General features: G+C 41.1%; 1 protein-coding gene and 1 non-coding gene across 3 annotated transcripts in view; both read right to left on the bottom strand.

Moving 5' to 3' along the window:
• CDH18 (cadherin 18) overlaps positions 1–23,912 on the bottom strand; it is a 450,368-nt gene that overhangs the window by 320,480 nt on the left and 105,976 nt on the right. The gene's annotated exons all lie outside the window — the stretch shown is intronic.
• On the bottom strand, positions 14,551–14,687 carry LOC114807707. Its single transcript, XR_003755782.1, has one exon. It is a non-coding gene; the product is annotated as a small nucleolar RNA SNORA7 (small nucleolar RNA).

Consider the following 23,912-nt stretch of genomic DNA (forward strand, 5'->3'; position numbering starts at 1 on the left):
TAAGACATTGAACCCTTGGAGGACCGAAACCATGTCTAATGCCCACCTGGATATTTTGTCCTGGTACGTAGTAAGCACTTAATACTATTACTTCTACTGCTGTAATAAAAACCCCTCTCATTTCACCTTTACCAAACATGTGTCTACTGATATGATAAAAAAAACATGAGTGCATATTCAAAATCACCATGAGACAGGAAGGGAACATACCATATTGTTCATATTCCTTTGCACCCAAGGATAAATCAATCAATCGACAGTATTTACTAAGCATCTACCGAGTGCAGCACATCAGTGCTTGGGAAAGTTCACCAAAAGACAAAGGGCAGAGTCCCTACCCTCAGGAGGCTTACAATTTAATAGGAGCAACAGGGAGTTATATATTATTTACAAGTAGGAGCAGGAAGAAGAACAATGATGAAGCAGACAGGAGCATAACTGTGTCAGGATCAGCTAGCTCAATAAATAATTCACTAGATTTACAGGTATTTCTACACCCATAAAACAGTGAGAAACGAAGGGACGTGAATAAGTTATCTCTTCCATTGCATTTCTGAGGTATCACTCAAGTCAGAGTTGATCGCTGACCTGTGACCTACCACAAGTTGGAAGGGGTATTAACTGAATATAAATATTTTTTTAAATGCTTTTTGGGGCTCAGAACTGAACCAATGAAAGGAATACTTGCCCTAAAGGAAAACTAAAGAAAATAAATGAACTGATTAACCTCACCTTCCTCAGTCCCTAAGGATTTTGGGTTAGGTTCCATGCTATGTATTATTCACTAACAGTAATGCCTCTCAAAGACTGGATTCAATATGCTGCCAAATCCTATTGGTCTTTACATAAACAACATTTACAGAATACATCCATTCCTCTCCATTATTACTGCCACTACACTAATCCAGGCACTTATCTATGCTGATGGTTGACTTTTCCAACAGCCTCCTCACTCACCTCCCTGCCTCCAGTCTCTTCCTTTTGAAGTACACACCTTCTCTGCAGCAGGATTATTTTTCTAAAACATCATTAAGCTCACATCTATCCACTCCTCAAAAAAACCTTCAAGGATTGCCTATTTAATTTTGCATCAATCAAAAAATCCCAACACCTGGATTTAAGGCACTCGATCAGCTCTCTCCCTCCCACTTACACTTGCTGTTTTCTCACTACATCCCACTTGGTGCACTTTGTTCTTCTCAAGCTGTGTCAACCCTCTTGCTCACGTCCTCCCTTCTTCCTAGAATGTCCGCCCCCTTCACATCTGGCAGAACACTGCTCTCCTCAACTTCAAAAGCCGTATACCAATAGGGAACACCAAAACTTCAATGCACTCAGTTTTTCCATAACAGATGTTTCCACTTTGTGAGTTAGATAGAATGCTGTTAGTGATTTAGAGATCTTTCTTTTGTCTGGACAGGACATATTATAATGGCAGGAGAAACAGTTATTTATGGGCACATGCACTTGGTCATGACAACTGCAAAATAATCCATTGATTTCAGTGTACAGATTTTTAGCTCAATTTTCCCTTTCTTACCACAAATTTGAATTAATGATGCTGAGGAGACTCTTCATATTTCAACTGGGATCAAAATAAATACGCATCTGTTTACCCATATGTTGGAGTGACATCATTTGTACAAGGTGAGACCACATTGAATGTTCATTTCCTGCCTGAGGATAAGGTCACCATTCTTTCAAATTGCTAAATCAAATTAGGTACAAGATAATCTAAACAAATAATATTACATAGTAAAGGAGACCAAGCACAAATTAAAAGGTCCTTAAGAATACTCTTAGCTGAGCCAGGAGGGGAATTTCCCTAAACGGAGGTCAGGCAGAAGAAGCAATAAACAATGAAACAATTAATCGATAGCATTCCCTGAACATCTGATGTGCTCAGATGACTGCACTATGCTCTTTGGGAGGACAATGGAAAAATCAGATCCAATGCCTCCCCTAAAGGAGAAAGAGACAGATACTACAATAAAGGCTGGTAGGTGGCAATCAGAAGAAAGAGTTGATGCTCATTGAGCAAAATCTCTGCAAATACCAGGCTTTCAAGAAGCCATTTTGAAAACAGGTCCTATATCCATCTATCAATCAATCAACAGTATTTATTGAGTCCTTCCTGGGTGGACTCCTGTACTAAGCACTTGGGAAAGTACAATACCACCAAACTGGTAGATGTGATCCCTGCCCACAAGGAGGTTAAAGTCTACACGGGGTGAGAGACATTAAAGGAGGGGGCAGGAAGTCAGTTGAGTTGAGGAGGGACAGAAATGGGGCAGTGGAGCAGTCATCAGGAATATCCATATAGACAATGAAGTTTCCAAGGATCAACGAAGGGATGGAAAATGAAAGAAGAAATACGAGAAAGGGATCAAAGTGGTTCAGAAAAGTTCGAGGTGGGGTCTGGTGGGTGGTAGATGATTGTTACTGGTACCTGGAGTGGGTGGTAGAGGCAGTTGATTTGGGCTCCTAATGAAGGGAAAGAAAGGGATGGGGGAGGTGGAATAAGTAGGATCCAGTCATGCTCTATCACTGCAGAGCTTAGAAGCATATGCATTCCGAAGTTGACTTCCTGTTCTAGGTCAGAGCCAGTAGGGGAGTGGGAGAGAGAAGGAGTGCCAAGGGAGTAAGATGAAAGGAAAATTCCTAGGAAATGATTAGGAATTCTGATTAGAGGCATCAGATCTGGGAGACAGAGAAAGAAAGGTGGGGTGGGGGGGTGAGGGAGAGAAAAAAAGAATGCAGAATAAAACAATTCATAATTCAGTATGTACTTTTTGTGAGTAGACCTTTGTCGAGCTTCAGATCGACGTTTCATTCAGGTTTCGGGAAACTGTCTCAGGGCACACACACACTATAACGGATAAGTGAGTGTATATGAAAAAGTGGCCCCAGGGTTTTCAATATATCAAGTGAATCTAGTTGGGATGCTCCATAGGATAACTGCAAAAACTTGAAAGAACGAAAGATGTAGGACGACTGATAATCCGTGCAGTATGTTTTGACCTGTAGTCAGTGAGTGCTCCTTGAGTAAGTGAAAAAAATCCTGCTGAGCCTCCGGCATAAGTTAAGAGATACTCAACTTGCAAAGCCAAACATATCCATTTCACTTGATATCACATCTGTGGCTTGCCTAGATAGTCCAGAGATGATTTACTGAAGAAGAAGCCTTTAGGGTTAGAAAAGAGGATACTGGGACAAAAAAGTCACCAAACAAAACCAAGTTTGTATCAATTCTGTAATGTAACAATGTATGACTAAAATCAAACTAAACATTACTAACCAGACTAAAGTCACCTTATAAAGTCAGAGCAAGCTACTGATGATTTTCATATGCTAATATTAAGCACACAGTGACTTTCAAATACATTTTCACTATTTAAAATGTTCAGATATTAAATTATCTAAGGATGTCCAGTTGTACAATGGGCTAGACATACAAATCCATAAGAATTAATTGTTTTCCTAAAAAAAACCAACACTTCTCAACATAGCTAAATGTATACTTTTTGCTTCCCTTTTAAGTCCTTGATTAAGGGTAAATGTACTTGCTAAAGGAAACAATCTCCCTTTCCTCATATTCCATCAACCAAATCGATGAAATTTAGTGAGCACTTATTGCAGGCAAATAGCTCGGGCAAATGCAAATACTAAGCACCTGGAAGAAAAGCAGCATGACCTAGTGGAAAAATCACGGGGCTGGGAGTCAGGGGATCTGGGTTCGAATCCCAACTCTGCCATTTGCCTGCTGTGTGACCCTGAACAAGTCACTTCACTTCTCTATGCTTCATTTACCTCATCTGTAAAATGGGTATTACGACTATGAGCCCCATATGGGTCAGAGATTGCATTCGACCTGATTAGCTTGTACCTTCCAAAGAGTTTAGTACAGTGTCTGGCACATAGTAAGTGCTTAACTGACACCATTGAAAAAAAAGAAAAAAAGAGAATCATAGACATGATCCCTGCCCTCAAGGGTTTACAATCTTCTTAAATCCTCCTCCCTGAAGCTATTTAATCTCAAAAGGTCAAGCAACAGCTCCAGGCTCTCCCCTCATCACAGATAAAGTTGCTAAGATAATGCAGGTCAATTCAGCCTCAAATTTTGGTGGATGTAGACGTTAAAAAAAAAATGAGCAATAGAGTATACCGATCCTATACTAAGACAGCATGGTCTAGGAGAAGGAACACAGGCCCTGCAGTCAAGCAACCTAGTTTTCGTTTTTTAAGTTATTTGTTAAGTGCTTACTATGTGGTAGACACTGCAGTAAATGATGGGATAGATACAAGATAATCAGGTTTGATACAGCCCATGTTCCACATAGGGCTCGCAGTCTTAATCCGGCTCAGCCACTTGTCTGCTGTGTGGCCCTGGGCAGGTTACTTCATTTCCCTGACCCTCCGTTATCCCATCTGTAAAATGGGGATTCAGTCTGTGAGCCCCGTCTGGGACAGGGACTGTGCCCAACCTGATTTGCTTATATCCACCCCAGTAGTTAGTACAGTGCCTAGCAAAAGGTAAAGGCTTAAATACCATAATTGTTATTACTATTATTATTAGCAATCCCAATTCTTTTCAGAAGAGGTAGATGAGACACAGAGAAGTTCAGGGACTTGCCCAAGGTCACACACCAGACAAGTGGCAGAGCGGGATTTAGAATCCATGCTCTGACTCCCAGGTTTCTGCTCTTTCCACTAGGCAACGCTGCTTCACTTGGGAAATACAAAGTAATTAGGTGACTTGTCCATTGTTCATTAGGAACTTACAATGCAGTACCAATATGTCTCATTATTTTCTGTTTTGTCACAAGCTTCTTGTCCTGCTACTTTTAATAAGCAAAGTAGAGCTCACCATAACACTGCCAAATGTAAAGTGCTTCAGACATAACCCGGCTTTGGCAACAACAGTTTTTCATTCTCTGCCGTTAATCCCCACTGACCAGGTTTATGATCCAGTTCACTGAAACCATTATGGGTCCACTGTGTATTCTGTGAGGAAATTCAGTGAGAGCTGAGAGCTGAGGTCTTTGATTACTCACAGTAAAAAGGGAGCCAGGTTCATCCCCACTGTTTTGCAAACTTCTATCATCCTTAAGTTAATTCTTTAAGTAGCACTACAGGCCAGGAAAAAATGTACTTGAGAGAGCCATTAAATTTTCATCAGATTCAAAAGGTAATGTTTGATGTTTGACACTTTATGCCATACTTGCTTGGTTAAAAAAAAATTCATTCCTGATAGTGCACTATCATTTTACTCATATTCTGTTGAGACAGTCTTTCTCTGCTGTAAAACTGTTAGCTCCAAGGGGAGCGAGGATATTGTCTTTTACTGCTGTTAAAATAATAATAATTATGGTATTTCTTCCAAGCACTAAACTAAACACTCGGGGGGGGGGCGGGGGAGATAAGCAATTAGCCTGTACGCAGGCCCTGTCCTACCGGACTAATAGTCTTAATCCCCATTTTACAGATGAAGTAACTAAGGCACAGATAAGTGAAGTGATTTACCCAAGGTCACAGAGCAGACAAGTGGTAGAGTTGGGATAATATACCAGGATTTACTTCTGTGTTTTGTTTCATGGTCGATGCTCAATAAATACTACCAGTTGTGATCACAGAGGTGTGGAATTATGGAATTTCATCTTTGATTTTACAGGGCCTCATTTGTCTTTTCCTATTAATTCAGAAAAAAATATCTGTTGGGCCGTAAACTAATGCTCTTTTTTCTATATAACTTTAGAATGCTTTTTTAATGATTTAAAAGGCAAGCCAAATTTAAGACCCTCTGCATCTTTAATAGGCCCTATTTGTTGGAAAAATCCACTTCATGAGAGTGAGGCAAATAGGAGACAAGAATTGCTCCACACCAGAAGCTCACTAGACTCCTGCCCAGGTTGACAGACACTATAAAAAAATTCAGCAATTCCTCTCATCCACCCAAACCAAATATTCTTGAATATTTCCCAGTCTGAGAGTCAGGTGAGTTCCAATTCTGATCCACCCACTATCTACCTGGTGACTGGGTCAAGTCACTAAATTTCTCAGTGTCTCAGTTTCCTCACCTGTAAAATGGGGATCAGCTAACTTTTTATTTTTTCCCCTCCTCCCTCTTCAACTGTGAGCCCTGTGTGAAGCAGGGACTGTGGCTGATGAGATTATCATGTATCAACCCCAAGATTTAACACATAATAAAAAGTAAGAAGTTAAAACTATGATTATCATTATTATTATTATTATCATTACTAGTGACCCTGGCTGAACCTGCAGCACGCATATAGTTAGCACATAGTAAACATCATAATTACCATCTTAGTACTTGGAATGATTCAGGGTTTGATGAGGAGGTGGTTCATTACGATTAAACCCTGACTCACAAAGTTCCAATAAAAATCAGTCTGGCACCAGATTTATTCCAAGAAAAAAAAATAAGCAGTTTTTGTCCCTTTTACGCAGGCTTTCAATAGGAAATTAAAAAAAAAAACCACCAGATTTGAATTGCATATCTAAACAAAATCAAACTATTAGGAGTTCAGCCCCAGGAGCCTGATAAATTTTCCAATGTTTAAACACTTCTCTGAAGAGAGATGCCTGTTCTGAGCTCAGGTGATCCATCATTTTCATTTACACAAATGCATTAGGATAGTCTAGGGCAGAGTTACAGCATCACATAACGATGATGAGGGTAATCATGAAAACAGTAACCATAATCTGTGGCCTGAATGGAAGCATCAGACATTATGTCAGGTTCCTCATCCATTTCTACTCATACTACAGAGCAGGGGGCATTCAAATAAAATCTCATTAATTGGGATTTCTGGATTCCAAGTTACAAATGAAAGGCTCCTGCCTTCTCGGTGTCAGATCCAAAATGATTTACATGACAACCCCTCCCAAGCCCCACAAAGAGAAAGGGGAGAAACTAACCTCGACTAGATGGATTCTCAAGCCCTGTCTCGTGAAAGCAGATGGATCTTTTGGTTCAACAGTTATATTCAATATAATAGCAGCATTACATAAGCAAAAAAAGGCTTTTACAAGGTCAGACATGAAACACAGCTAACATGCCGTGAATGTATAGCAAATAGGCCCCCACTTTTCGGTGTATATTATTTGTTTCTCTCTGTGTATATCAGCTGCCATGCAGTCGACCAGAAAATAGGTACTGAGATGCAGTTTCCATAAGAAAGTAGCTTGCTGTAAGGAAAGAATGAAGTGTCCCCAATTCAGAGACATTCACACTGCAGCATCTTCGGTTCCAGGCTGTGATGTCTTGAACTTGAGGAGGAATAAAAGTGTGCTGTCTATAACAGTGGATGTGTTTAAAAAAAAAAAAAAGTGTGAGGGTGGACGGGGTAGAAATGTGCGCCTCACGTTAAAAGACGTGGACTTCCTTTTCACTTCAGAACAAGACATGTGGCACGAGACGGAAAGAATGGGCACCGGACCAAGGATCTCCCAATCAATAGATTGGTGAATTTTTGCATGTCATGATTAGCATGACTTGGTTCCTAAATCTTATCGCTAAAATGGGAAAATCAATTCACAGTACACCATTTTATTGGCTTTCCAATTCAACGGTACTTCTTGAGCACCTATTGTGAGCAGGGCACTGTACTCCAGGGACCGACAGAGAACAATAAAATGTGGTCCCTACTAGATCTTGCTTTTAATGTCACTGCACGATCTAATCAATAGCCACTGTCTTTCCGGTCTCTTTATCCTCCTTCCTGTCATTTATTTTGGGCCTACCTCTCTTGCTAGATCATAAGCTCCTGGAGGACAGGGACCGTATATTCTAACTCTACCGTACTTAGTTATTTAGCACAGTGTTCTACCAATATAGGCACTCATTGAACCTAATTAGTTGACTGATAATCATCATTGTACTTGGAGAAAAACTCACGTTTCCACTGGGGCGTGGAGTGAAATGAGTGATTTAGGAGGGTAGGGGTGTGTGTGGCTTAAGGGACAGAGCACAGGCCTGGGAGTAAGAAGGACCCGGTTTCTAATCCTGGCTCCACCACATGTCTGCTTTGTGACCTTGGGCAAGACGCTTAATATCTCGGCCTCAGTTATACCATCTGTGAAATGGGGATTAAGACTGTGAGCCCCATGTAGGACAGGGAATGCGTCCAACCTGATTAGCTTGTATCTACCCGGAATTCAGTATAGTGCCTGGCACATAGTAAGCACTTAAGTACCATAATTATTATTATTTTTGCCAACTCTGTTACTCTCCCAATTGCTTAGTGCAGTACTTTGCACACAGTAAACACTCAATAAATGGAGCTGACTGATTGACTGATCACCAAGTGAGATGCAGCGTGGGCTGCTGGACAGAACAACAGACCCAGGAGTCAGAAGGACCTGGGATCTAATCGTGACCTCGGGCGAGTCACTTCTCTGTGCCTCAGTTCCCTCAACTTTAAACTGGGGAGACTGTGAGTCCCATGTGGGATGGTTGTGCCCAACCTCATTACCTTGTATGCATCCCAGGGCTTATAACAGTGTCTAGCACATAGTAAGCACATAGATATATTTTTTTAAAAAATGTATGGGTGGTCTTTGACCACATTTGCCAGCTTCAGGTAGAACAATACTCCCAGTTTGTCAGGAATTCTCCTGCTCTTGGACTGCACCAAACACTCTGTCAATCACTAAACTCGTACGAGCAGATAAAGCAACCAGCCAACCCTGAAGCTAAAGGACCAAGAGTTATCTCACTACCTACAGAAATGTTCCGTGTTACACCCTATCCTTGTTGACAGGGATTTGCCTGTGGACAAATAAGAGCATGCAAAAAAGTCTGATACTGTTTACTTGATGGTGCTTTGCAGAAGGATAAATGAATGGTGTTAACAGCATCAGATTGAAAAGGAGCTTCCCTGTTTCCTTTTTTTATGTTATTGGTTACTATGTGTCAAGCAGTATTCTAAGCACTGGAATACATACAAGTTCATCAGAGTACAGTCCCTTCCCACATGGGGCTCACATTCTAAGTAGGTGGGAGGACTGGATACCCATTCTGCAGCTGGGGAAACAGACACAGAGAAGTTAAAATCAGCAGGCAAGAGGCAGAGCTAGGATTAAAACAACCAAGTCCTCTGGCTTCCAGGCCCACATTTTATCCAGTAGGCCATGCTGTGTCTCTGTTTCCTGATGACAGAACATCAGAATATCAAAATTAGAATGACCAAGAACCAAGAAGGAGCTGGGTTCTAATCCTGACTCTACCGCCTGTCTGCTGTGTGACCTTGGGCAAATCATTTCACTTCTCAGTGCTTCAGTTACCTCATATGTAAAATGGGGATTAAGAATGGAAACCCTATGTGAGACAAGGATTGTGCCCCACCTAATTATCCTCTAACTACCCCAACACATACGTCAGAAATATGACCACCAAAAAAAAAAAAAAAATCAATACCTTTACTGTTGTCTGTTTTCAATTGTATGAGGATTATACACTGATGATCAGAATGTAGCCCATTTTGAGGATCTTCTACAAGACTCCTGGGATTTATAGTTTATATTTTATTCAGGTTTTTAGTGAACTATTCTTAGCTATTCCCATCACATTTTATAGGATATAAATCAGTTGAAAACACATAAATATGAATGGAGAAATCTTCATCAGCATTTTAATGGTGCTATTCCTAAAGATGTAAATATATTTCAGTATAGCAATTTATGTACTTCTAAAAGTGTAAGATGGGGTACTGCCTTATTATATCTCAGGTTTATACATAAATATTAGAAATGCTGAACAACAAGTCCTTTAGACTGTGAGCCCCATTTGAGAAAGGGACTGTATACAACCTGATAAACTTGTAACCACCCAGTACTTAGAACAGGGCATGACACATAAGCAATTAACAAGCACCCCTTTAAAAAAAAAAAAAAGTAAATTGGCACACATAAAATGCCTTGTCTGTCCACAACTTAAATTTGATGCTTTTCTGGAAAGGAGCAGAAGATCAAGGTTGAGAAAAAGAGCCTTAATTGTTTAAGATTAAATCCTTAATAAATTCCTTCATATAATTTAGATAGGAAAATCCACTATTCTGTCGTTATAATCTCCTATCCATCAGTCAGGTGTCTCTAGCAATCATGTGATAATGGCCACTTGGAGTTAGACATCACACTGATGGATCATTAGCAAAGAAATCATTTTGAACATACATTACATCTTCAGCCTCTCTATTAGTTACCAGGACTTTCTTAGTGGGCAATTAACACAAGCTGTATTCCTCAGAAAATACAAAAGGACCCTGATCTCTACACACTACTTGGTTTACCTGGCTTTCATTTAGCTCTGAATTTCAAGGAAGTTAGTTTTATAAGTTTCCCCTCCAAAATAGTCACAGACTAATATATTCATAGGCACGGATTAGGCCAACAGACGCACCCCAAAATAGGCTGTAGCAACAGGCAGTGGCCCTTGGATTCTGAAGAGATGACGCAGCTTTGGAAAATGCCAGTCTGAAAATACAACTAAGAATAACAATAATAATGATAATAACAGTGGCATCTAAGGGCTTACTCTCTGTCAAGAATTGTTCTGTGTGCTGCAGTAGACACAAGTTAACCAGGTCAGACACAGGCCCTGTCTCACAGTCTAGAAAGCAAAGGTTAGACATATGCCCTCCTGACCCCTTCGACCGTTTGTCTCAACAAGCCCAGGAACTGCGCCTCATCTGATTATCTCATATCTACCCCAGGGCTTAGTGCAGTGCTCAGCATATCACTCTCAGAATTATGATTGCCATATTTACTCGTGAGAGATGCTCGTTTCTTATTATTGCGATTATCGTTTTTACAATTATTTTGACAAGCTCACCCAGTTCGTGACCTTGGCTTAACAGGTTAGGTCATGGTCAGTGAACTACCTGTCCCCAAGGTAATTCCCAATAAATTGGTCACCATATCCACAGTGAACCACATTTCAGCCGTGCTAGGAGTCAGGCCCAGTGGGGATGAGTGACTCCACTGGGGTTCAGTAACGCTATGCTCGATTCTCGCAGAAACTCTAAGGAAAAAGAAATCTCTGCTGTTGCCCAGCCCTGCCTCGGGACTACTCTCTCACTGGACCGTCTCTGGCCGGGGCCAACGTTCAACCGAAATGGCCATTCCGTTGTGTTCCTTAGTAGACCCCTGGAGGTTGAGAGTCATTTTATTTTCGCCACAAATGATTCCCTTACATTAAAGAACAGAGGGGACACAGTTTTCAATTAGGGTTGCAGAATGCCAGAAAGGGAAATTCACAAGATGCTCTAATCATGATCCAACATGATGTGGGGTTAGATTCTTCGAACACTCTGGAGGGGAGGTTTGGGTCTGTGTGCAAGGTCCCTTAATTCAATCAATTCTATTTATCAAGCGCTCTCTGACTGCAGGGCACTATACTAAGCTTTTGGGGGAGTACAATACAACAAAAGAGAAGACACGATCCCTGCCTACAACCACCTTACAGTCTACAGAGGGATACTGACATTCATATAAATACATAAAATTTAAAATATGCGCATAGGTGCTATGGGGTCGGGAGGGGGGAAGAGAGGAGCAAGTCAAGGCGACACAGAAGTGTGTGGGAGAAGAAGAAAGGAGAGCTTAGTTAGGGAAGGTCTCTTGGAAGAGAGGCGCCTTCAATAAGGCTTTGAAGGTGGGAAACGTAATTGTTGGATATGAATAGGGCGGGTATTTCAGGCCAGAATAATTTACTATTATTATCATTACTAATAATGATAATAATAGTAATATTAAACGGTATTTGTTAAGTGGTTACTATACGCTGGGCACCATACTAAGTGCCAGAGTAAACACAAGCTAATGAGGTTGGACTCAGTCCATGTCTGACGAAGGGCTCAATTTTAATGCCCATTTCACAGATGAAGTAACTGAGGCCCAGAAAAATTAAGTGGCTAGTCCAAGGTCACACAGGAGACATACGATAGCACCAGGATTAAACCTGGGTCCTCTGACTCCCAGGCCCATGCTCCAATAGGCCATGATGTTTATACCAACTCAGCATTTAAGAATGTAATCAAATTTTTTAAATAAAGATTCATCGTTATTTCTTTCATTCTGCAATGATATGAGATGCCCACAATGATCATATTAAACCAGGCAACATAATTATATGTTTTATTGAAGTTTAGAAGATAGAGGGGAGGGGAAGAGTGGGAGGACAGAGGGGGTAAAAGGAAATGAAAAGCAAAGAAGAGTGGAAAAAGTGGCATTTTGGTCTGATTGCTTTTCATGTCCTCAGGAGATCACATGAAAGTTTCATGATATAGAGAATTCTCACACCTTCAATTTCTGTCCATTCAGCATTCTTTTAATGCAGACTTCTTAGCTACTCTTTTCCTTAAAGAATTGTAGAGGTCAGATTTCTAGTGAGGCATAAAATCGGTTCACTGATATATCGATGACTACAGAAGGTAGAATTCCCTTTAAATGGAACAACAGATATTTCAGGAAAAAGTTTAATCACCTATTAGATGAACTTGACTATTTACATTTTTCTGAGCTCCAAAAAAAAAAAACAATCTTTCTCCCCACTGTTCCGTTAATTGAATTTTTGAAAGACGATGGTCTTTTGTTCTTGCTTTTGAAATTTTGCTTTTTTTTCCCTGTAGAGAGTGAAAGAATATTACCATGTCCAGACACGTGGTTTAAACTGGAGTAACAGCAATGTAGAACAAACTTTAGTTAATGTCAACAAGTTGGCAGTCTTTACTTGAACATATTACACAGCTTCCTAATTTTACTGGACCTTTCTAAGGGATTAGTTCAGTGTTCTGGGACTTTAGTTTCAGGTCTTATTCTCACCCCCCTGCCCCCCAAAAAACCAAAAACCAACAACTTTGTATTGAATAGCTACTACGTGCTGAGCATCTGCACGTTGTCCTGATTGTGATCAAATAATGGGTGATACTCGGCCTTGAGATGTCATGTACTTAGTACACTGCTGAAGAGCTTAATACAGTGCTCTGAACAAATTAAGTACTCGATAAATATGACTGATTAAGAATCTGATTAGAGGAATTGATGAGGGTGCTAATGGTTTGTGCTTGGCCAATGTCAGTTGTGTTCAGAGTGGGACACGATGTACAAAAAGCAGGCAGGTGGCAGATGTGTGGAGAAGACATTTAAGTGTGGAGAAGGGTTTTACAGGAAAGAATGACCCAGAAGCAGAGTGGCCTTGTGGATAGCCCCCTCTCTCTAAGCCCTCTTCTCCTACTCCCTTCGGCACTGCTCTTATTTGCTCCTTCATTCATCCTACCTCCCATCTCCACAGCACATATATATCTGTAATTTATCTATTTATATTAATGTCTGTCTTCCCCTCTCGACTGAGCTCATCGTGGGCAGGAATGTTTCTGATGTTATATTGTGCTCTCCGAAGTGCTTAGTACAGGGCTTTGCACACAGTAAGCGCTCAATAAATGCGACTGAATGAATGAATGACAGAGCACGGTCCTGGGAGTCAGAAGGACCTGGGTCCTAATCCTGTTCTCCTGCTTGTCTGCTGTGTGACCTCGGGCAAGTCTCTTCATTTCTAGCCACTTGTCTGCTGTGCTGCAAGTCACTTCACTTTTCTGTGCCTCAGTTGGCTCATCCGTAAAATGGGGATTAAGACTGTGAGCCCCATGTGGGACAGGGACTGTGTCCAACCTGATTACCTTGTATCTACCCTTGTGTTTAGAACGTGCTTGCACATAGTAGATGCTTAACAAATACCATAATTATTATTATGAATTATGGTACCCTCAGTTACCTCATTTGTAAAATGGGGATTAAAATTGGGAGCACCATGTAGGACAGAGACTTTTTCCAATCCATTTGCTTGTACCTACCCCGTGCTTAGCACAGTGCCTGGCACACAGTAAGCACTTATAATACCACAATTATTAAGAATCATTAATAGCCCAAATAATCACTGCACAATACCGACCCCATGGGAACGTGTCTACCAATTTTGTCATTTTTACCCTCCAAGTGCTTAGTACAGTGCTCTGAACACAAGTGCTCAATAAATATGATTGACTTCGGTGTTACTCTCACATCACAATCCATATTTTACTCTATCTGAATCACTTTCCTATAAAATAAATAAATAAAATAAATTCAGTTAATTTTCCTTTCTCCTCAAGAACCTCCAGTGACCAGTGACTGCCCATCCACTTCCACAAATAGAAACTCCTTACCATCGGCTTTAAAGCAATCTCCCCTCTTATCTTGCCTTGCCGATTTCCTATTATAACCCGGCCCACACACCTTGCTCGTCTAATGCCAACCTATTCGTCTACCTCTTGTTTTGCGCCATCGAGTCGTCTCCGACCCATAGCGACGCCATGGACACATCTCTCCCAGAACGCTCCACCTCCATCTGCAATGGTTCTGGCAGCGTATCCACAGAGTTTTCTTGGTAAAAATCCCAAGGTGGTTTACCATTGCCTCCTAATGCACAGTAATCCTGAGTCTCTGCCTTGTTCTATCTCCCGTGCCGCTGCTGCCCAGCACAGGGGAGTTTTGACTTGTAGCGGATTGCCTTCCACTCACTAACCACTGCCCAAGTTAGGAATAGAATGGGTTGCCTCTGCTTGACTCTCCCTCCCATAGTCAAGTACGGTAGAGTACTGGAAACTCTCCAGGTGTGACCCTGAGAGGGGTCGCTCTACCTCAGGCCCATCAATTTCACCATTAACCACTTGCCCATGATCTCCCTATAGCTTGGAGGCTTCGTGGATGCTTTTGCTTTTGCCATCTTCACAGCTTTATGAAAGTCACATCTCCCCAAAGAGGCCTTCCCTGACTAAGCCTGCATTTTCTCTATCCCCCGTCCCTTCTGGGTCACCACGCACTTAAGCACTTAGTACAGTGCCCTGCAAACAGTTAGCACTCAATAAATACGATCGAATGAATCTGCAACCTTGAAGCACTTGATTATCACTCTTTCCTCAGCCCCCCCCCGGCACTAACATACATATCCACACTTGATTTTAATGTTTGTCTACTCTAGAGACTATAAAGTGTCTTTGAAGCAGGAAACATTTCTAGTAACTCTCTGGTATGGTAATTTCCTTGTACAGTGATCTGCATCAAGTAAGTGGTCAATAAATATCATTGATTGATTGATTCAATAAAGACTACAATTTTTTTTTGTCCTGAACTTTCTGGATGATTCACCCACTCTCATTTCAATTCTATGTGGTAATGTTCCTTTCTATTAGCATAGATAATTAAGAGGGTACTAAAATTAAAATCAACATCACTTTATTGAAGTCTTAAAATGAGTTGTTACAATTTCATAAAATCTGGGAAATAAAAAAATGCATAAACACAAAATTGGTTTATACAAAGAAATACAAATTGAAGAAATATTAAGCAGATATACATAAAAATCACAGTCTCAGAGGAAGTATTACTAATAAAAATGAAGCCATCTTTCATTGTTACTATAATTAAGTACATAATCACAGAAAGGTAATAAAATTAAATTTGCCCAGAAGCATCAGTGTCAGGCTGACGGCTCTTCGCTTACCTTTAAAATGAAAGTACTACAATTTCTTCATCGGTGCCTTATGCTCTCACAATGATCGTGAGAAAAAAAAAAAATCCAGACAGGCTCACTGCAACTGTCTCAGCATCAGAGAAGATGCTCATTGTAGCCTTTTTTCATGTATACACTGAAGTTGAAACTTGGAAAAAATTCAGAGAAGAAGAGAAGATCAGAATGTCTAAACAGCAGCATTCAGTGTCTGCTCAGAGAGAATGCCAAGAATCAGATATAAACACCCACAGTTCTGCTTGGAAAATAAGAGCAAGGCTTGGTGGATGTTTGAAAACCACCGTTTGAAGCAATGTATCAATTTTAGCAATATTTAATTCAGGACATATAGGATGATAAATTACTAGAGCTACTGAGGTCACCTTTTCTCTCCTAGACCCCCTCCAATCTGGCTTCCATCCCCTCCACTCTACCGAGACTGCTCTCTGTAAGGTCACCCATGACCTCCTTCTTGCCAAATCCAATGGCTCCTACTCCATTCTGATCCTCCTTGACCTCTCTGCTGCCTTTGACACTGTCGACCATCCCCTCGTCCCGCAGGCCCGCAATCTCGGTGTCATCCTTGACTCGTCCCTCTCGTTCACCCCACACATCCTATCCGTTACCGAGACCTGCCGGTTTCACCTCTACAATATCGCCAAGATCCGCCCTTTCCTCTCCACCCAAACGGCTACCTTACTATTACGGGCTCTCGTTATATCCCGGCTAGACTACTGTGTCAGCCTTCTCTCTGACCTCCCTTCCTCCTCTCTCGCCCCGCTCCGGTCTATTCTTCACTCCGCTGCCCGGCTCATCTTCCTGCTGAAACGATCTGGACATGTCACTCCCCTTCTTAAACAACTCCAGTGGTTGCCTATCGACCTCTGCTCCAAACAAAAACTCCTCACTCTAGGCTTCAAGGCTCTCCATCACCTTACCCCTTCCTACCTCTCCTCCCTTCTCTCTTTCTACCGCCCACCCCGCACGCTCCGCTCCTCCGCCGCCCACCTCCTCGCCGTCCCTCGGTCTCGCCTATCCCGCCGTCGACCCCTGGGTCACGTCCTCCCGCGGTCCTGGAACGCCCTCCCTCCTCACCTCCGCCAAACTGATTCTCTTTCCCTCTTCAAAACCCTACTTAAAAATCATCTCCTCCAAGAGGCGTTCCCAGACTGAGCTCCTCTTCTCCCTCTACTCCCTCTGCCATCCCCCCTTTACCTCTCCGCAGCTAAAGCCTCACTTTCCCCTTTTCCCTCTGCTCCTCCACCTCTCCCTTCCCATCCCCACAGCACTGTACTCGTCCGCTCAATTGTATATATTTTCGTTACCCTATTTATTTTGTTAATGAATTGTACATCGCCTCGATTCTATTTAGTTGCCATTGTTTTTACGAGATGTTCTTCCCCTTGACGCTGTTTAGTGCCATTGTTCTCGTCTGTCCGTCTCCCCCGATTAGACCGTAAGCCCGTCAAACGGCAGGGACTGTCTCTATCTGTTGCCGACTTGTTCATCCCAAGCGCTTAGTACAGTGCTCTGCACATAGTAAGCGCTCAATACTATTGAATGAATGAATGAACCTTCATTATCATCATTTGACACTTTCCAAACTCACTGGGATTTCCATCACCGAATGGAACTGTAACAGGCAAACCATCTCTTAGGGTCACAAACATTGATCTTTGGGACCATGGAGTTTACCTTGCATGTCTGGGGTATTTTACTAGAGCTTAATAGAGTGCACTGCATCAAGCAGGTGCTCAATAAATACTATTACTACTACTATTAATAGCACCTGAAAACATTGCAAAATCAGCTCCTCAAAATCCTCATAAAAGGGGTGTCCGTAGCAAACTTTACTAAGATACAGATGGAGAACACGCATTAAGAGAGGCGGAATACCCAAGCTGGTAAAACCCACAGATGGACATGCTGAGAGTAACACAAGGAATCAGAGGGATAACAACGTACTAACTAGGACACGTTAAACCACGTCTTCCTCCCATGGCACTTCAAGGAAAATCCCACCCCTCTCTCGCCTGGTCAGAAGAACTAGTAGTTTAAACTATGAAGACAATCTATCAGGAGCCATTAAAACCATTCATTTATCCGATCATCTTGAAGGGCACGGCCTGATTTACACGCAGTACTACAAAATGTGCTAATATACGTGCACCATGCAGTATCTTCAAAGTCTAAATGTACAAATTGCAAGATGTGCCAATCCATCATTTAACCGTATATACACATATGCACTACATACATCATGCTATATCTTAAGTCACTTTTTCCACTAAATATAACTGAGTTTCCATTCAGAGTGTGCTTTATTAAATTCAGGCGTGACCCCAATCAATAGTTTGGAACTTTGCAAAGGATATGCATAAGGCATTTTTGAGCTATATTGGCTACATTTCTTTTTCATTTCTTTCCTTGGGTCTGTCTACGGGCCCCCAATTTGCCTTTTTTAATTCATTCATTCAATCTTATGTATTGAGCGCTTACTGTGTGCAGAGCACTGTACTAAGTGTTTGGAAAGTACAATTCGGCAACAAATCCATACCCAACGACGGGGTCAGGGTATGTTGCTCAGACCCCGGTTGCCTTTCCGAGACTACATTATACACTTTTTTTAAAAAAATAGGGCAATTTCGTACTGTTTTAACAGAATGCGCTTGGCCTTATATAGTCCGAGTTGCCTTTTATAGCTGTTTTGTCAATTATCCACGTTTGAAATTCAGATCAGTACATATATAGTAAGATGTGCTAAATAGAAGAAATAAAGACATCTCTAACGATCCATATCGTCACCTTGGGCCTTGGTATGAATTCTAATGGCAAAAATTAAAAAAAAATAAAAACCCCCTCTACATTTTCAAATTGTCAATCCACCCTGAGCTCATATATTACACTTGGCTAATTTGGGGGTGTCAATATAATTACCCTTGTTTTGTCCTGAAGCCAATAATTATTTTTAAAATAATTTTTGTGTGTTCTTTAGCAAGAAATTCACAATCTTGCCATAAGACTAACAGCCATATGGTACTGATGGGCTGGTGACAGATTCCCAGAGAGAACAAAGGATAATTCAGGTTATCATCAGGGAGATATTAAAAAAAAATACACAGAAGCATAGCCCTTGTATCATATAAAAATAAATGTAATCAGTCTAGGAATCAATCAACATCAATCAGTATTAACTGAACACCTCCTGAGCAGAGCACTGTACTAAACATTTGAAAGAAAACTACGGTTAGTAGGCATGATCCCTACTTTCAAGGACATTACATCTAGGAGATTTGCATTTTGCATCCTCCCATTCTGGGAGCAGAGAGAAGGGTGAATATATAATCATTACTAAAATTTCACTCTAATTTGCAAAACTTTTCTTAGTTTTCTCAATTAATGGGAATTTTTATTTCTGGCCTCTATAATGTTACAGGCTATTATGACAAACTCATAATTATTTCACCCAAACTCAATGTCCTTTCTGCCTTTTAACTGGAAAAACGTCTAAGGAAAGCTATCCATCAATAAATGCAAGGCCCTAATTTCTACTGCTTTCTTTAGAAGAGAATAATGTAAGAATATTAAAAAAAAAGTGGAAAAGGAATGAGGGATCTAAATCGCATTCCCCAGCTACCTAACATATTTTCACGTTCATGTAATGCAAAGAAAGAAATAACAGAGATCTAATAACATGAATGCAAAAACATCCCTTGAAGCAACAATGCTAGTTACTGAGTCGATGGTATTTAAAATTATTTTACGGCAAACAACTGCACATAAGCAATGGCCCATTTTTTTTAAGTTCAGAACAGCACTGTATACTTCCCAAATGGGCTCATTTGATTACGTCTAGATACATAATTTAAAAACTGTAAAACAATAAGCATTAGCCCAAAAAATGCAATTCAAATACATCTAGCCCCTGAGCATTTCCACAAACATTACAGTCCCCTGCTCTGAGTTTTAAATTTGAACAGAAAAGTGTATCAATTTCTTTTTTTTTCCAGCAAAACACACATAAGCCCTTATCATTTGATGTTATGGGATATAATGATATATAGAGAAGACATCTTTTTTTTTCCCCAAAATATCATATATATGGGATGTTATCCTAAATATTCAGCCTCCCACCCACAGGCCCTGGCCCAGATGGAGCTCACAGTCTTAATCCATATTTTGCGGATGATATAACTAAGACACAGAGAAGTGAAATGACTCCCAAGGTCACTCAGCAGACAAGTGGCAGAACTGGGCCTTCCCGAATCACAGGGCCTTTGCTCTCTCCACCAGACCGCGCTGCTTCATTGTGAATCGAGGTTCAATTTAAAATATCCACATAACAACGTTTTCAATGCTGTAAATATATCATATTACCCATGCATTTGAGTTACAGTTTTCAAACAGGTAATGAGTTCAATGGAAATAAACTTCCGTGCTATATCTCTTGAGAGGCAGCCAGAACCTGGCCTACTTTCACTGTTGGCTTCTGTGGGAATTTTTTTAACTTAAAGAGCTGTGGCTTCAGAGATAGTCATCCAAGGTTCTTACTGTATGAGGCTGTTAGGTGAAATGCCATGTGTTAAGAATTTGGGTTTGGAAGTCAAATGACCTGGGTTCTAATCCTGCCTCTACAATTTCCTTGATAGGTGATGAGCAAGTCACTTAAACTTTTCTGGGCCTCAGTTTCTTCAGCTGTGAAATGGGGATGAAATACATGTTCCCTCTCCTGCTTAGAATGTGAGCTCCATATGGTACAGGGCCCGTGCCTGATCCATCTACAATATCTAGCCCGGTACTTAGAAGAGTGTGTGACAAATAACAAGCACTTAGTAAATACTACAATTGTGCTGCTGCACCACTATTTATCTGGGAAAACATTAAGATTCATTTTGATTGCCTCTTCCCACTTATAAGTCTAAGTCTACTACTGTCCACGAGTAGGACAAATAATAGCTTTACTGGACACCCACTGGGTATGCTCAAACGTTACTCTAATGTGACTCTCAAAAAAATTTATTTTGATCACCGATTTATAATAATCTAGCCTACTCCCCTGTAACCTTCTTCAGGACAGCCATCATGTCTAGTTATTCTATTGTCTCAAATAATGAGTCATAGTTATTGAGCGCTAGCGGGTTCAGAACACTGTATCGGTTATGAGAGTACATTATAACAGACAAACTGTGAACGCCATGTGCGACACAGACTATATCCGACATTATAATACCAAAAAAAAAAAAAAAAAAATGGTAAACACATTCCCTGTCCACATGAGCATCCTCCCATATGCTCAGTACAGTACTCTGCAAACGTTATACATTCTACAATTACCATTGAGTGATTAGTGGTTGACTGAGGATATTATTTATCTCCACCCTTACTATGAAGATATTCAAAATTGTAAAAGGTCCCATCAGCCTCAGCTTAGCATGTTTAGATATGACCTTGCTCCCCTTGAGGAAGAAGAGAGAATTGGGCTGATGAATGCAAGTGTTAATTACGCATTGATTAAGCAGGTATAAAACAAGCATAAAAATACCTTCTGGAAAAGCCATCAGCCAACTCGGCATCCAGGAACACAAGGTGGGTGAAGTGGAGGAGAGAAAGGCAAACAAACCACCTGACAGTAACCTGCTTTAAATAAGAGAAAAATATGCTCATGACCACTCATGCCTTTTCCTGACAGACTTTAAGCTCACTGTGGGCAGGGAATGTGACTCTACCAACTCTTGGTAAAAACAATATAGTATAGTGCTCTGCATTCAGTAAGCACTCAGCATATACAACTGGTTGATTGAAAGAAAAGGTACAAATAATCTTAAATGTCAGTGAAGAGTTTGGATAGCTAGAACTGTATATTTGAGAATGACAAGCAACTTTAATTTTGATTTTCAATTGAAGGCTAGTTTTAATTGTATCATGATATTTTCTATAAACAAACCAATGACCTCGGGAAAATGATTTAGCATCTCTGTTCAGCATCCTTATTTTCTCTCAGGGAGCTTTTGAAAATTAGTGCATGTTAACGACGTCAATGTGTGTGAAGAACTTCCATCTCCTTAGAATGCGAGCCCCATGTCGGGGGAGAGAGACACTAAAACGAGTTACGAACCGAGGAAAAAAGGCAAAGAGTTACAGGTTTTGATGGGTGAGAGATGGGAATCCGGCTTGATGCGAGGCCTGCTCTCATCCACCCACAGCAAGGGTAAGTCCTCAGTCAGCGAATCAATTGTATTCGAGTGCTTACTGAGTGCAGAGCACTGTACTAAGTGGTTGAGAGAGTCAAATATAACAATAAACAGACATATTTCCTGGCCATACCGACTTTACAGACTAGAGGACGAGTTTGCAGTCCAGAGGAAGATTTTACATGCCTCCCACTGGAGTGGAGGATGGACATGATGACTCCAGCTCAACAATTTTGGATGTTGGGAAGATTCTTTGTTAACTGCATTTGTTAAGTGCTTACTATGTGCCAGACATTGTACTAAGCACTGTTTTAAATGCAATCTATTCAGGTTGGACATAAAAGACCACATCCCGCAAGGGGCTCACCGTCTTAATCTCCGTTTTACAGATGAGGTAACAGACACAGAAAAGTTAAGTGACTCGCCAAATGTCACGCAGCAGACAAGTGGCGGAGCCGGGAACGGAACCCAGATCCTTGTAACTCGCAGGCCCGTGCTCTATCCGTTAGGCCACCCTGCCAGGGACCATTTTCCTGGAGCTGTGAGTTGCTGAAAGATTTAAGTATTTTACCATTGGATGCTAACTTTTATTGTTGATTGAATTACATCTTTATCTTTCTGTGTGCCTAATTTTCCCCGTTTAGGTTGTGAGCCTCTTAAGACTTCATCTTAATTGACTTTAATGTAATTACACCAAGCTTTCTATAGTGTGTTGCACATTATTATAAATACTTAATAAATGTTAGTAATAATAATAAAAACATAATCATGCCATTGCACAGCTGCCAGCAAAGAAGCACATGCACAAATTCAAAGTATTTCACCTAAGGGAAAAATTCTGGAAATCTCCACGATGATGAATTCCTGTGTTAAGGATCAAGCTCCAGAATAGGGCCAATGTCCTCCACCCCTCAAATTCTGGATATAATTACCTGATGACAGTCAAAAAGGCCAACTACATATTGCCATCACGGGGAAAAGAGCTGGAAAATAGAACCAAAAAATCATATTCTCCCACTGAATAAGGGCATGGAAAACTATAGAATCCACTAACCCACATCCTAATATTAATAATAAAAATAACAACACTTGTTAAGTGCTTACTGTGTTCTAGCCACCACACTAACTGCTGGGGTGGATACAAGGTAATCGGGTTGGATATAGATCCTGCCCCACATGTGGTTCACAGTCTTGCTCACCTTGCATCTGCCCCAGGACTTAGTACAGTGCTCTGCACATCGTAAGCACTTAACAAATGCCATTATTATTATTGATCCCCTTTTAAATTTGAGGTAACTGAAGCTCAGAGAAATTAAATGGCTTGCCCAAGGTCCCCCAGCAGACATTTGGCAGAGGCGGGATTAGAAACCAGGTCTCTGACTCCCAGGCCCTTGCTCTAACCACTAGTCCACTCTGCTTCTCATGTGATGGGAGGTGGTTGAGGGAGTGAAACCGCCAGAAAGAGGGAGAACCTGATGAGGCTTTTATCGCCTCAGGAGAGAAGGTTTCTGAGGAAGCCTTCAGATTGGAAAGGCTCAGCAAGAAGCCTCAAAGTGGCCAACTATCTTGGGTGACGAATCCCATCCAAGAATAGACATCTATGTGAAATAACCCTCGGTCTGTGCAACAACAGACACCGCTACGCTGCTCCCCTCTCTCCCTGCATCCATGATGACAAACCAGTGACAAAACATTGCATCTTTCCAGTTTATGAATCTTGCCAATATGGCCTTATGGAAAAGCCATGGAACTGGGAAATCAGGAGACCTGGGTTCTATTCCCATTTTGACTACTAGCTTTCTGTGGGAACCCTCCGCAGGTCACTTAACCTCTCGAGGGTTCAGTTTCCCCAACAGTAAAGAGAGAATAAAATCCCAACTCCTTAGACTATGAGCCCTGGATGAAATAGGCTTATTTCTGATCATCTTGTTCCCTTTGCGGAATTTAGCAGGGAATGTGATGCCTACTAAGTGCTTGCTTACCATCATTACTAAGGTAAGAAAAATTGAATGATTGATCAATTGTGCAGTAGGTGAATATCCTGCCTGAAAGTCGATCCCTGAATTGTTGAGTCTGTGCCTTATTCCGTATTCAAGAGCAAAATATGTTACTGGGAGATAAAGGGCTAACAATTTTTCCAGATAAATATATGCATG

Source organism: Ornithorhynchus anatinus, chromosome X3, assembly GCF_004115215.2.
Source record: "Ornithorhynchus anatinus isolate Pmale09 chromosome X3, mOrnAna1.pri.v4, whole genome shotgun sequence".
Lineage (NCBI taxonomy): Eukaryota > Metazoa > Chordata > Mammalia > Monotremata > Ornithorhynchidae > Ornithorhynchus > Ornithorhynchus anatinus.